Genomic DNA, 12,539 nt, shown 5'->3' on the forward strand with positions numbered 1-12,539 from the left:
ACAATCCTCGAAAACTTTCACCTGTCTCTGCTTGAAGAGTAGTGGTGATGGATGTGTGGGGGTGGAGGTGGGGGGTGGTTGTTGAGGGCAGGGAAGGGAGTGTGTACGTGAAGAAATTCAATGCAATGCTAACTTTGATAGTGAACATCATATCATAGCACCTTGAACCAAGTCTTCCTCAAGAAAGATGCCGCGATCCACAAATAGTTATCTCCTCACTAGGTGTACTGCCCTAACGGATGAAAAAAGCACTGATCCCTCTTACAAATCTTCTTAGGTATGGAAGGCATTTTTCAAGCTGCATTTTGTGCTGAATGTTCAAGGTCTGTCGAAAATACATTGCTGCTTCTGTGACTTTCACCTCCCTCCTCTTTTGCCCAGTAAAGACCAACAATTTACCAACAGGAATTATCAACCAAAAAGTTTCAGTTTTATTCATTAGGATAGGTTAGGCAGCAAGATATGCAATAGACAATAGATAGACAATAGACAATAGGTGCAGGAGTAGGCCATTTGGCCCTTCGAGTCAGCACCGCCATTCAATGTGATCATGGCTGATCATCCCCAATCAGTACCCCATTCCTGCCTTCTCCCCATATCCCCTGACTCCGCTATTTTTAAGAGCCCTATCTAGCTCTCCCTTGAAAGCATCCAGAGAACCTGCCTTCACTACCCTCTGAGGCAGAGAATTCCACAGACTCATCACTCTCTGTGAGAAAAAGTGTTTCCTCGTCTCCGTTCTAAATGGCTTACTTCTTATTCTTAAACTGTGGCCCCTGGTTCTGGACTTCCCCAACATAGGGAACATGTTTCCTGCCTCTAGCGTGTCCAAGCCCTAACAATCTTATATGTTTCAATAACAATCTTATATGTTTCAAATTTCATGTTCTTAAATGTTTCAAATATATTTATATCATGAATTGTTTTAATTTCAGATTTACAACTGCTGTAGTATTTGCTTTGGTGTTCTTTTCGATTTCTCTCCAAATTACTCTATAATGTCAGGAAAGTGTAACCATGGGAAAAGATCTAGTACTGAAGCTTCATTCCTTTTGAGGCTTTTTCTGTAACTGGGGTTATCCCAGGTTTTCCTTAGTTTCTCTGGTAACTTTACCAATTACGAGCACCAAACCCTGCTACTTAAATCCACTTCTGCCGTTGATGGATGCAGTACTCAAGAATGCACTCAAATAATTTGGGTTGCATGATTATCATATATTAATCCACCCTAATTTCATCCTACCCTGCAAAAGTGAAGCCCATGCCCGTGAAATCTAATCTTGAGGCTCATCGTATGATAAAACATTATTTCTACATTGATAAATGTTAATAACTTTAACACACAATTATGGGATCTAACTTTTCATTGTGAAGAAAACATGATCCCCACGATTAATTTATGAATTTAATGGCTCACATAAAATATAAGACTTTGAATGGCACCACTATAAAATTATTCTTTAATCTGTGATATATTAAGTGACATAGAAATATTCCTGGTATTGCTTTGGCTTCTATAATGGTGATGATACATTGCATTGCCTCTGGCCAGACATATTAAATGAAATGGTGCGTGTTTCTGAGAATGTCTAAAGTATATTGATGTTTTAGTCTTTTAATAGAATCCAAGGGGGACTTCCATGTCATGTTCACATATTCATTTTGAAAAGGGAGTTTGAGGAATTTAAAGCTAGTTTTCAATCAAGAGTTAGAAAAGGAAAGCTAATTTTTCTGAGCTGTCTCTGAATTAGTAAGAACCATAAAGGTGGTCACGTTGGCACAGCGGTAGAGTTGCTGCCTCACAGCAAATGCAGTGCCGGAGACCCGGGTTCCATCCCGACTATGGGTGCTGTCTATAAGGAGTTTGTACGTTCTCCCCGTGATCTGCGTGAGTTTTCTCAGAGATTTTCAGTTTCTTCCCACACTCCAAAGACGTACAGTTTTGTAGGTTAATTGGCTTGGTAAATGTAAAAATTGTCCCCAGTGGGTGTAGGATAGTGTTAATGTGCGGGGATCGCTGGTCGGCACGGAACTGGTGGGCCGAAGGGCCTGTTTCCGTACTGTATCTGTAAACTAAAAGCCGTCTTTTGCAACAGTGGAATAACAAAGTGATGTATTCAAGTGAGAGTTGGATATAGCTCTTAGGGCTAATGGAATCAAGGGATATGGGGAGAATGCAGGAACAGGATACTGATTCTGGATGATCTGCCATGATCATACTGAATGGTGGTGCTGGCTCGAAGGACCAAATTGCCTACTCCTGCAGCTAATTTCTATGTTTCTATGAAACCTATCATTACCACATTGTTATGCTTCAATCAGAATTGGCAATAATTCCAGTATTGTTCTGATTTCTCTTAGAATGATGACAGTAGCAGTGTCAGTAGCAGGATTGTGGAGAGAATTAAAATTGGAGAAAAAGAAACAAATTGCTGGAGGAACTCAGCAGGTCAGGCAGCATCTGTGGAGGCAGAGGGATAGCTAACACTTCAGTTTGAGGCCCCGTATCAGGAAAATGGGATTACTGTGAATTGGAGTAAGTAGGTGCTTGTTGATTAATATGGTCTCACTAAGCTAAAGGGCCCGTTCCCACGCTGTGAGACTCTGTAACATAAATTTCAGCAGCATCCAAAGTTCTGTTTTACTTTCAATTAATTTCTTGTTCATAGCCTCTTTCAACAGAAATCATCAAATTAAATTCAGTTAATTCTTTCAATCATCAAATACAAGATAATGAAACCCTTGACAATTTTCTCAAACATGTGCCATGTCACATGATTTGTGATGGATCGCCTTGTTTGTCACCCTCCCCCAATGCATGGCACCCACTAGATGCCTTTGGGTTTTCATTGGTCTTCCATAGAGAAGTCATAGGAGAAGGAAGCACAGAACATCAGGGAGAGGTGAGAGTGGAAGATGGGTCCCCCACAGATCATGGAACTTAAATTAGCAGGGATAGAAGTATTGGAAATAATCTAAGTTTCACCCAACGTGTGCGATCAGATCCATATATTATCCAAGGCAGCATCATCTTGAATGCAAAATCCGATGCGTCCTCTTAATCATGTGTATTTCAATTTTCCTACAATCCATGACAAACTTCTTTCACCATGGCAATTCTAAGACTGGAAGTTCAAGTCTATAGATAATATGAAGCATTTTACACTTCAAACTTATTTATTTTGGATTCAATTTTGGATTTGGATTCAATTTATTGTCATTGTTAGTTAGGTTGGTTAGTTAGTTAGGTTCTTTATTGTCATTATAACATGTAAACATGTACAACAAAATTAAAAATGCCAACCAGTCAGAGCACCATTCACACATTATCTAAAAGCTAACGATACGTAAAAAAGAAATATCTGAAATAAACAACTAAAATAAATAACATGAAAAAAACAAGCATAAACACACAACCATACATTCTTCTGTCGATTGCACAATCCCTTTGGTATGTAGCGCACCTGCGCTCATTTGGTGGCTATATTAAGTGTAGTTATTGCTGTGGGATAAAAACTGTTTTTGAGTCTGTTTGTCCTTGTCTTCATTGATCTGTACCGTCTGCCTGACGGCAACAGTTCAAACAGGGAGTGTCCGGGTTGGGAAATGTCCTTTATAATGTTCTGGGATTTCTTGAGACAGTGGGAACTGTGTAGGTCCTCCAAGGTGAGGAGCGGGCAGCCGACAATCTTCTGGGCGTTGTCAATAGCCCTCTGGAGCGCTTTCCTCTCAGCCGCTGTGCAGCTGGTGTACCACACGCATACACAGTATGTTAGGATGCTCTCTATGGAGCACCGATAAAAGGACAGCAGCAGTCTCTGGGTGATGTTGTTCTTCCTGAGCACCCTCAGGAAGTGCAGTCTCTGCTGGACCTTTTTCAGCAGCGCAGAGGTGTTCACGCTCCATGTCAGGTCCTCCTCAATGTGGATTCCCAGGAAGCGGAAATCCGCCACCCTCTCCACACAGTCCCCTCTGATGATTAATGGTGTAATGTCCGTTTTCTTCTTCCTGTAGTCTATTATGAGCTCCTTGGTCTTTGAGGTGTTGAGGAGCAGGTTATTCTCTCCACACCACACTGTCAGCTGCTCCACCTCATCCCTGTAGGCGTACTCATCCCCCCCGGAGATGAGTCCCACCACCGTGGTGTCATCCGCGAATTTGACAATGGTGTTACTGTGGTGGGCGGGGGTGCAGTCATATGTGTAGATGGTGTAGAGCAGGGGGCTCAGCACGCAGCCCTGTGGAGATCAGGTACTGAGGCTGAGGGCCGTGGATGTGTGATGGCCCACTCTGACTCTCTGGCTGCGACCTGACAGGAAGCTATTTAACCACATGCAGGTGGAGTGTGGAAGTCCCAGGTCCCCCATTTGTCCACCAGTTTGTGGGGAAGGATGGTGTTAAAAGCAGAGCTGTAGTCCACAAAGAGCATCCGCACGTAGCTCCCCCGCTGCTCCAGGTGGGACAGTGCAGCATGGAGGGCTGTGGCTACAGCGTCCTCTGTGGATCTGTTCGCTCTATACGCAAACTGGTGGGGGTCAAAGCTTCGGGGCAGGAGTGATGTGATGTGAACCCAGACCAGTTTTTCAAAGCACTTCATCACCACTGGTGTGAGTGCGACTGGCCGGTAGTCGTTGAGGCTGGAGATGTGGGTATTTTTGGGCAAGGGGACTATGGTGGAGGACTTCAGACAGGGTGCGACAGTGGACTGTGCCAGAGACTGGTTGAAAATCCTCGTAAAGACTCCAGCCAGCTGGTCTGCGCAGTCCTTCAGCACGCGTCCAGAGACGCCGTCGGGTCCAGCAGCCTTCCTCGGATTGATGGCCCGCAGCGTGCGCCTCACCGTATGCTCCTCTATTTTGAGGGTTAGGCTGCTGTGGACCATGTGGTGTGATGTGGCTGTCTCTAGTGGCTCCACTTCAAAGCGAGCAAAGAAGAGGTTCAGCTCCTCTGCCAACAAGGCGTCACCTTCAGCAGCTCCAAGGTTGGTCTTGTAGTTGGTGAGATACTGGATCCCCTGTCACACCTGCCTGCTGTTATTACTGTCCAGGTGGTCCTCTATCCTCCTCCTGTAGTCTGATTTGGTATCTCTGATGCCTCTCTTCAGGTTAGCTCGGGCCGTGATGTATAAAGCCCTATCGCCAGACCTAAAAGCGGTGTTCCTCTCTTTTAACAGCCGCTGGACCTCCCGGGTCATCCAGGGCTTCTGGTTGGGGTAGACCCGGATGCATTTGTCCACTGTGACAGTGTCCATGCAGTTTTTAATGTAACATAGTACACTGTCTGTGAACACCTCCAGGTCCTGGTGTTCAAACACATCCCAGTTGGTCCTGTCGAAGCAGTCCTGCAGCTGCTGAGAGGCACCATCAGGCCAAGTTGTGATGGTCTGGAGCAGTTTTCCAGAGGGGGGCATATTTATTGTCATTGTCTTCAATTAAGAGACAACAAAATACTATATTCCTTACAGTCATACAAATTAAAAAAAAACACAAAACACAGAATACAGTAGTCCACAGCACAAACACCCCCACAACGGCACCAAAGTACCCCACTGTGAGGGAAGGAACCAAAGTCCAGTCAACCCCCTCGCTAATGTTCCCCAATGTTCACCCATGGTCGTGGCCTCCCGAGTCCCCCACTGAAGGACGGTTTCCCCCTTGCCATACCCTCTTCACCCCACATAAAACACCAAAAAAAACCCTAAAGAACATACTTTAAACACACCAAAAAATAAAAAAGATACCAGACTGAAGGCAGAGGCAGCCAGTAACAGCGCCACCGGATGTCCCGGATTTTCTGTAACTCAATGGATGAACAATTGGTACATTCCCAGGTGAAGGTCAAGATAACTGTGTACAAGTCAAATGATCTCGAGCAGTACAAGAAAACTCACTACGATCTTCGCAAAGTCATCAGGAATGCCAAAACACAATACCGGGACAATCTTGGGTCCCAGTAGAATCATTTGGACACCCGTAGACTGTGGCAAGGCCTGAATACAAAAAATGGCTGCAATGCGGTCAGGCACCATCGCTGGTGATAGTGTGGCCCTCCTTGTTGAACTTAATGCATTCTATCGCTCACTTGGCGCAGAAGGCAAACAGGGCAATGACATCCATCCTGTCAGACTCGAGATAGACACAATAAACTGGAGTAACTCAACGTGTCAGCAGCATCTCTGGAGAAAAGGAATAGGTGAAGTTTCAGGTCGAGACTTCAAGCAGGGTGCAAGACAACCAAATTGAAGTGCAGTTTCATACCATTTCATGCAGGGTGCAAGGCCACCACATTCAAATGCAGTTTCATACCATTTCATGCAGGGTGAAACCACCATCAAACCACACAAAACACCACATAAACACCACACTTCAGTAGACATTCAGTGTGTTCAGTTGATTCACAGCTCAGACAGAGTCATGACCTCTCCCTCCCCCATCTTGCAGAGACTGAGCCACACCCACACTCAACATTTTTTTAAACACTAATAACACTTTTATTTTTCATTGATGGGAAGAATCCTCTGCACCCAATGAGCGGAGGGGGACTGAGTAAGATGGCCAAAAATCACAGCCGTAAGTGGTAGCGTTTTATCTAAAATCAATATACAGTGCAAACAGGAAGTTGTGCAGTTACCACCACCACCAACGATTTGCAGTGCTGCATTTCAAAGCAGTTACCACCACCAACAACCATTTGCAGTGCAGCATTTCAAAGCAGTTACCACCACCCACAACCATTCACTGTGCAGCATTTCAAAGCAGTTACCACCACCCACAACCATTTGCAGTGCAGCATTTCAAAGCAGTTACCACCACCCACAACCATTTGCAGTGCAGCATTTCAAATCAGTTACAGGAGAAAGGGAAACGAGAGATATAGTCAGTGATATAGAGAGATGTAGAACATACTAGACTAAGTGGGACCCGTTGGGTCCCATGTTCACACGGGAGGGCTGGTCCCCCAACACAATATTCCACCTCTCCACCAATTCCAATATTGGTGGCCAGTGGGGGGGCTGGGGCTTTCTGGAGCACTAGTATGGGTATTTTAAGCTGAAGGGACTGGTTTCCAGAGGGCTTGTATGCACATTGTGGGACAAATGGATTCTTGGGGTGACAGCTCAGTCACTCAAGCCTGATGTGCTGGCAGCTCACTCACGGCTGGTGGGCGAGCAGTTGACTCATGGCTATTCCTTGAAATCCCATTTCAAGCAGGGTGCAAGGCCACCAAATTCAAGTGCAGTTTCTTACCACTTCAAGCAGGGTGCAAGGCCACCAAATTCAATTGCAGTTTCATACCACTTCAAGCAGGGTGCAAGGCCACCAAATTCAGGTGCAGTTGCCTACCACTTTAAGCAGGGTGCAAAGCCACTAAATTCAAGTGCAGTTTCATACCACTTCAAGCAGGGTGCAGGGCCACCAAACTCAAGTGCAGTTTCCGACCACTTCAAGCAGGGTGCAAGGCCACCGAATTCAAGTGCAGTTTCATACCACTTCAAGCAGGGTGCAGGGCCACCAAACTCAAGTGCAGTTTCCTACTACTTCAAGCAGGGTGCAAAGCCACCAAATGCTAGTGCTGTTTAATGCCATTTCAAGCAGGGTGCAAGGCCACCAAATTCAAGTGCAGTTTCATACCACTTCAAGCTGGGTGCAAGACAACCAAACTGAAGTGCAGTTACATACCATTTCATGCAGGGTGCAAGGCCACCACATTCAAATGCAGTTTCATTCCATTTCAAGCAGGGTGAAACCACCATAAAACCACACAAAACACCACATAAACACCACACTCACAGTTCAGTAGACATTCAGTGTGTTCAGTTGATTCACAGCTCAGACAGTCGTGACCTCTCCCTCCCCCATCTTGCAGAGATTGAGCCATACCCACACTTTCGGGTTTTATAATCCCTCCCCCTCCCACTGGAAGGGTCATGGCCTTCACTGGCATGATTGACATGAGTGAGATTCTCAACGTTTTTTTAAACACTAATAACACTTTTATTTTTCATTGATGGGAAGAATCATCTGCACCTGATGAGCAGAAGGGGACTGAGTAAGATGGCCAAAGATCACAGCCGTAAGTGGTAGCGTTTTATCTAAAATCAATATACAGTGCAAACAGGAAGTTGTGCATTTATCACCACCACCCACAACCATTCGCAGTGCAGCATTTCAAAGCAGTAGTTTATACGTCCTCGGTTGTTGTGCCTTTCTAAAGTCCACAATCAGCTCCTTAATTTTAGTAATATTCAAGAGAAGGCTGTTGTTCTGACACCAGAGTGCCAGGTCAGCCACCTCCTCCAGGTAGGACTTCTCATCGTTATCGGAGATCAGGCCCACACCACTATGTCATCTGCAAACTTGATAATGGAGTTGGAGCTGAACCTGCCACACAGTCATGTGTGTACAGGGCGTACAGTAAGGCATGGGTGGAAATCCTGGGTGGGACTGGGCCCTGTCCCCCCTCCCCCCCCCCCTCTGCTTTGAAAGGTGAGGGACAGTTCCCCCCCCATGTTTTGTGAAACATGTTGCACCAAAATCACCTTGGGATTTTACATATTTAAAAAACGAACGACTGGAGTCGTGTATAACTTGATTCCTCTGAGACAAAAACGATTTGTTAACTACCACTGCCAGTAGCTAACAAGTAGTTATACAATGTGTCACCAATACATTGATATGCATTCCTCAGTAAATATAATTGTGTTTTGAGAATTTCTTAAAACTGTCATTAAGGGCTCCAGACCGCGAGCACGCTATTCTTCCTAGCGTGCAGGTACACTCCCTCATTCACCCACGTTATTTAATATATTTACCCATCATTTAGGGATGTTATATGAATTTTAAAAAATGTGTTAGTTAGTTTATTTTTGTTAGTTTCTTTATGTATGTTTTTGTTAGTTTGTGAAAAATGTATGTGTGCTCTCTCTCTCTCTCTCTCTCTCTCTCTCTCTCTCTCTCTCTGTCTCTCTCTCTGTCTCTCTCTCTGTCTCTCCCTCTCTCTCTCTCTCTCTCTCTCTCTCTCTCTCTCCTCCCCCCCCCCCCCTCCAAGGAAAGTTTTTCTGTTTGCCTTTATTCGCTTCATTTTTATTTAGTGTTATTTATCACGTTGTGGTTGTAGCTTTTGGAAGTCTAAAACAATCGGATATTTTTAATTCGTATTACACCCCTAAATGTTGGCAGGTGGGTCTAGTGTAGCTGGGACATGTTAGCCGGTGTGGGCAAGGGGTCGAAGGGCTTGTTCCCACACTGGATCACTCTATGACTTGCTATGTTTATGAGCACGGCTTCCTCCATGCTGAAAATTTCCAGCGCCAGTGTCAAGCGATACTTTCACGTCTGACTCCACTAATGCAGAGCGGCTATGGAAGTTGGTAAAACTGTCACTGACAGCGGTCCATGTGAAAGGTCAGCATCTGCCAACAATGAAGGCACTATGAAACCAGCTGCCGCAAACCCTTCCCACAGGACGGGGTTTTAGCTTGGCATTTAAACTCAATAAAGAGTTACATTGATTTTAAAACAAAAATGTTACATGTATAAATAGTTCTTACATTCGGGAACCTGGTTAATTAAGTGGTGGGATAATTTCCCTGTCCTAATTATGCCTTTGCTTTAGCCGGTGGTTACATCCATTCCATCCCTCCCTCGCAAAGATTTGAGATTTCATTAAGAGTACACTTGGATGAATAGATGCAAGCAGCATGTAAACATGTAAATGTCTAGCATTTCTTCCATGCGCGCAATGCATGAAGCCGATGAAATGAGACAACTGTCACACCAAAGATAGACACAAAATGCTGGAGTGACTCAGTGGGACAGGCAGCATCTCTGGAGAGAAGGAATGGGTGACGTTTCGGGTCAAGACCCTTCGGACTCAGTCTTCATGTCTGAAGAAGGGTCTCGACCCAAAAAGTCACCCATTCTTTCTCTCCAGAGATGCTGCGAGTTACTCCAGCTTTTTGTGTCCATTTTCGGTTTAAACCAGCATCTGTAGTTCCTTCCAACACAACTAATACACCAAACTAATTGTCCAGGTTGGCTTGCTGAATATTGCATAAGACATGGTCAGAAGAAGGGGGAGGTAATATATATAGATATACTGCCTCATTTATGCATATTTGGGAAAAAGATTAAACATGTGGCAAATATGTTATTGCTCCTTTGTGTCGGGGAAGGGGGAAAGTTGCAGTTGAATAATTTGCAATTTCCATTTCATTCCTTTCCACTCTGTGCGACGTGGGCTGATTGATATCCCGTCGCCCGGCTATCTTTCACTACCTGACTCGTGCTCATGAGATTGATTTCAAGATGCTCAGATGATCTTCTAATGTTCAGAGTGCCAAATCCCTTCAGCTGTACCTGCGGAGGGGAAAAAAGTATGACTTACTCGACACCGCTGCTAAAATAGCACTGTTAAATGCGCAAAGTTCAAAAAAACAAACAAACTGCAAATAAATTACCGATTATCTGGTGTTTTGTGCGTGGGAGCTTGATGTGTGCGTTACACAGGCATCCAGACGATATTACTGTGTTTAAACAATAAATAAAATGTGCTTCTTGTTGTCAAGGTGGGAGGGGGGGGGGGGGGTGGGGGAGGGGGGGGGGGGGGTAGTGGGAGGAGATAAAGTTGTTAGTTGTCATGCACATTTGTCATCAGGCCGCCAGGAAATGTGTGTCCCCCATGTTTTAATAGTGATTTCCGCCCATGCAGTAGGGGGCAGAGGACGCAACCCTGGGGGGATCATGTGTTCAGGGTGAGAGGGTTGGAGGTATATCTCCCCATCTTGACCACCTGGTCAATATTCAACAGAAGTTGTTGATTCTGTTGAATATGTTCACCATGGCGATAATCCAAAGGTGGAAATAGGTAGTGCAATGATATGAGATACAGTCTCAATCTCTGGGTCAAAACAACCACTAATGGTGCAGCCAATCTTGTTCCGTCTCACACAGAGACCAGGATGAAGGATGGAGTCAGTGGGTAGGGAACACAGTTTGCAATAACCATAGAAGATCATTTTTGTCTTCCCAAGATTTATCCATTCATAGAAACATAGAAAATAGGTGCAGGAGGAGGCCATTCGGCACTTCGAGCCAGCACAGCCATTCATTGTGATCATGGCTGATCATCCCCAATCAATAACCCATGCCTGCCTTCTCCCCATATCCCTTGATTCCAGCAGCCCCGAGAACTATCTAACTCTCTCTTAAATCCATCCAGTGATTTGACCGCCACTGCCCTCTGTGGCAGGGAATTCCACAAATTCACAACTCTCTGGGTGAAAAAGTTTTTTTCTCACCTCAGTCCTAAATGGCCTCTCCTTTATTCTAAGACTGTGGCCCCTGGTTCTGGACTCACCCTACATTGGGAACATTTTTCCTGCATCTAGCCTGTCCAGTCCTTTTATAATTTTATATGTTTCTATAAGATCCGCCCTCATCCTTCTAAACTCCAGTGAATACAAGCCTAGTTTTTTCAATCTTTCCTCATATGACAGTCCCGCCATCCCAGGGAACAATCTCGTGAACCTACGCTGCACTACCTTAATCACAAGGATGCCCTTCCTCAAATTAGGGGACCAATACACAATACTCCAGATGTGGTCTTACCAGAGCCCTACTGTATACAACTGCAGAAGAACCTCTCTATTCCAATACTGAAATCCTCTTGTTATGAAGGCCAACGTTCCATTAGCTTTCTTCACTGCCTGCTGTACCTGCACGCCAACTTTCAGTGACCGGTGTACAAGGACACGCAGGTCTCGCTGTACCTCCCCCTTACCTAACCTAACACCTTTGAGATAATAATCTGCCCCCTTGTTTTTGCCACCAAAGTGGATAACCTCACATTTATCTATATTATACTGTATCTGCCACGCATCTGCCCACTCACTCAACCTGTCCAGGTCACCCTACATACAACCTCCTAACATCCTCTTCGCAGTTCACACTGCCACCCAGCTTTGTGTCATCCGCAAACTTGCTAGTGTTGCTCCTAATTCCCTCTTCCAAATCATTAATATATATGGTAAACAGTTGCTGCCCCAACACCGAGCCTTGCGGCACTCCACTCACCACCACCTGCCATTCTGAAAAGGATCCGTTCAGTCCTACTCTTTGCTTCCTGTCTGCCAACCAATTTTCTATCCATGTCAACACCCTACCCCCAATACCATGTGCTCTAATTTTAGTCACCAGTCTGCCATGCGGGACCTTATCAAAGGCTTTCTGAAAGTCTAGATACACTACATGCACTGGCTCCCCTTCATCCATTTTACTTGTCACACCTCAAAAAATTCCAGAAGATTAGTCAAACTTGATTTTCCTTTCATAAATCCATGCAGACTTGGACTAATCCTTTTACTGCAATCCAAATGGCCCATTATTACCTCTTTAATAATTGACTCCAGCATCTTTCCCACCACCGAAGTCAGGCTAACTGGTCTGTAATACCCTGTTTTCTCTGTCGCTCCTTTCTTGAAAAGTGGGATAACATTAGCTATCCTCCAATCCACAGGAACTGATCCTGAATCTATTGAA

At 44.9% G+C, this 12,539-nt stretch overlaps 1 long non-coding RNA gene across 1 annotated transcript; it reads left to right on the forward strand.

Annotated features, from left to right (window-relative positions):
• Positions 1 to 985: 985 nt before the first annotated feature.
• On the forward strand, positions 986 to 10,440 carry LOC116987844. Its single transcript, XR_004415810.1, has 3 exons — positions 986 to 1,000; positions 9,839 to 9,844; positions 10,408 to 10,440. It is a non-coding gene; the product is annotated as an uncharacterized LOC116987844 (long non-coding RNA).
• Positions 10,441 to 12,539: the final 2,099 nt, after the last annotated feature.

This window comes from Amblyraja radiata, chromosome 26 (genome assembly GCF_010909765.2).
Source record: "Amblyraja radiata isolate CabotCenter1 chromosome 26, sAmbRad1.1.pri, whole genome shotgun sequence".
NCBI lineage: Eukaryota > Metazoa > Chordata > Chondrichthyes > Rajiformes > Rajidae > Amblyraja > Amblyraja radiata.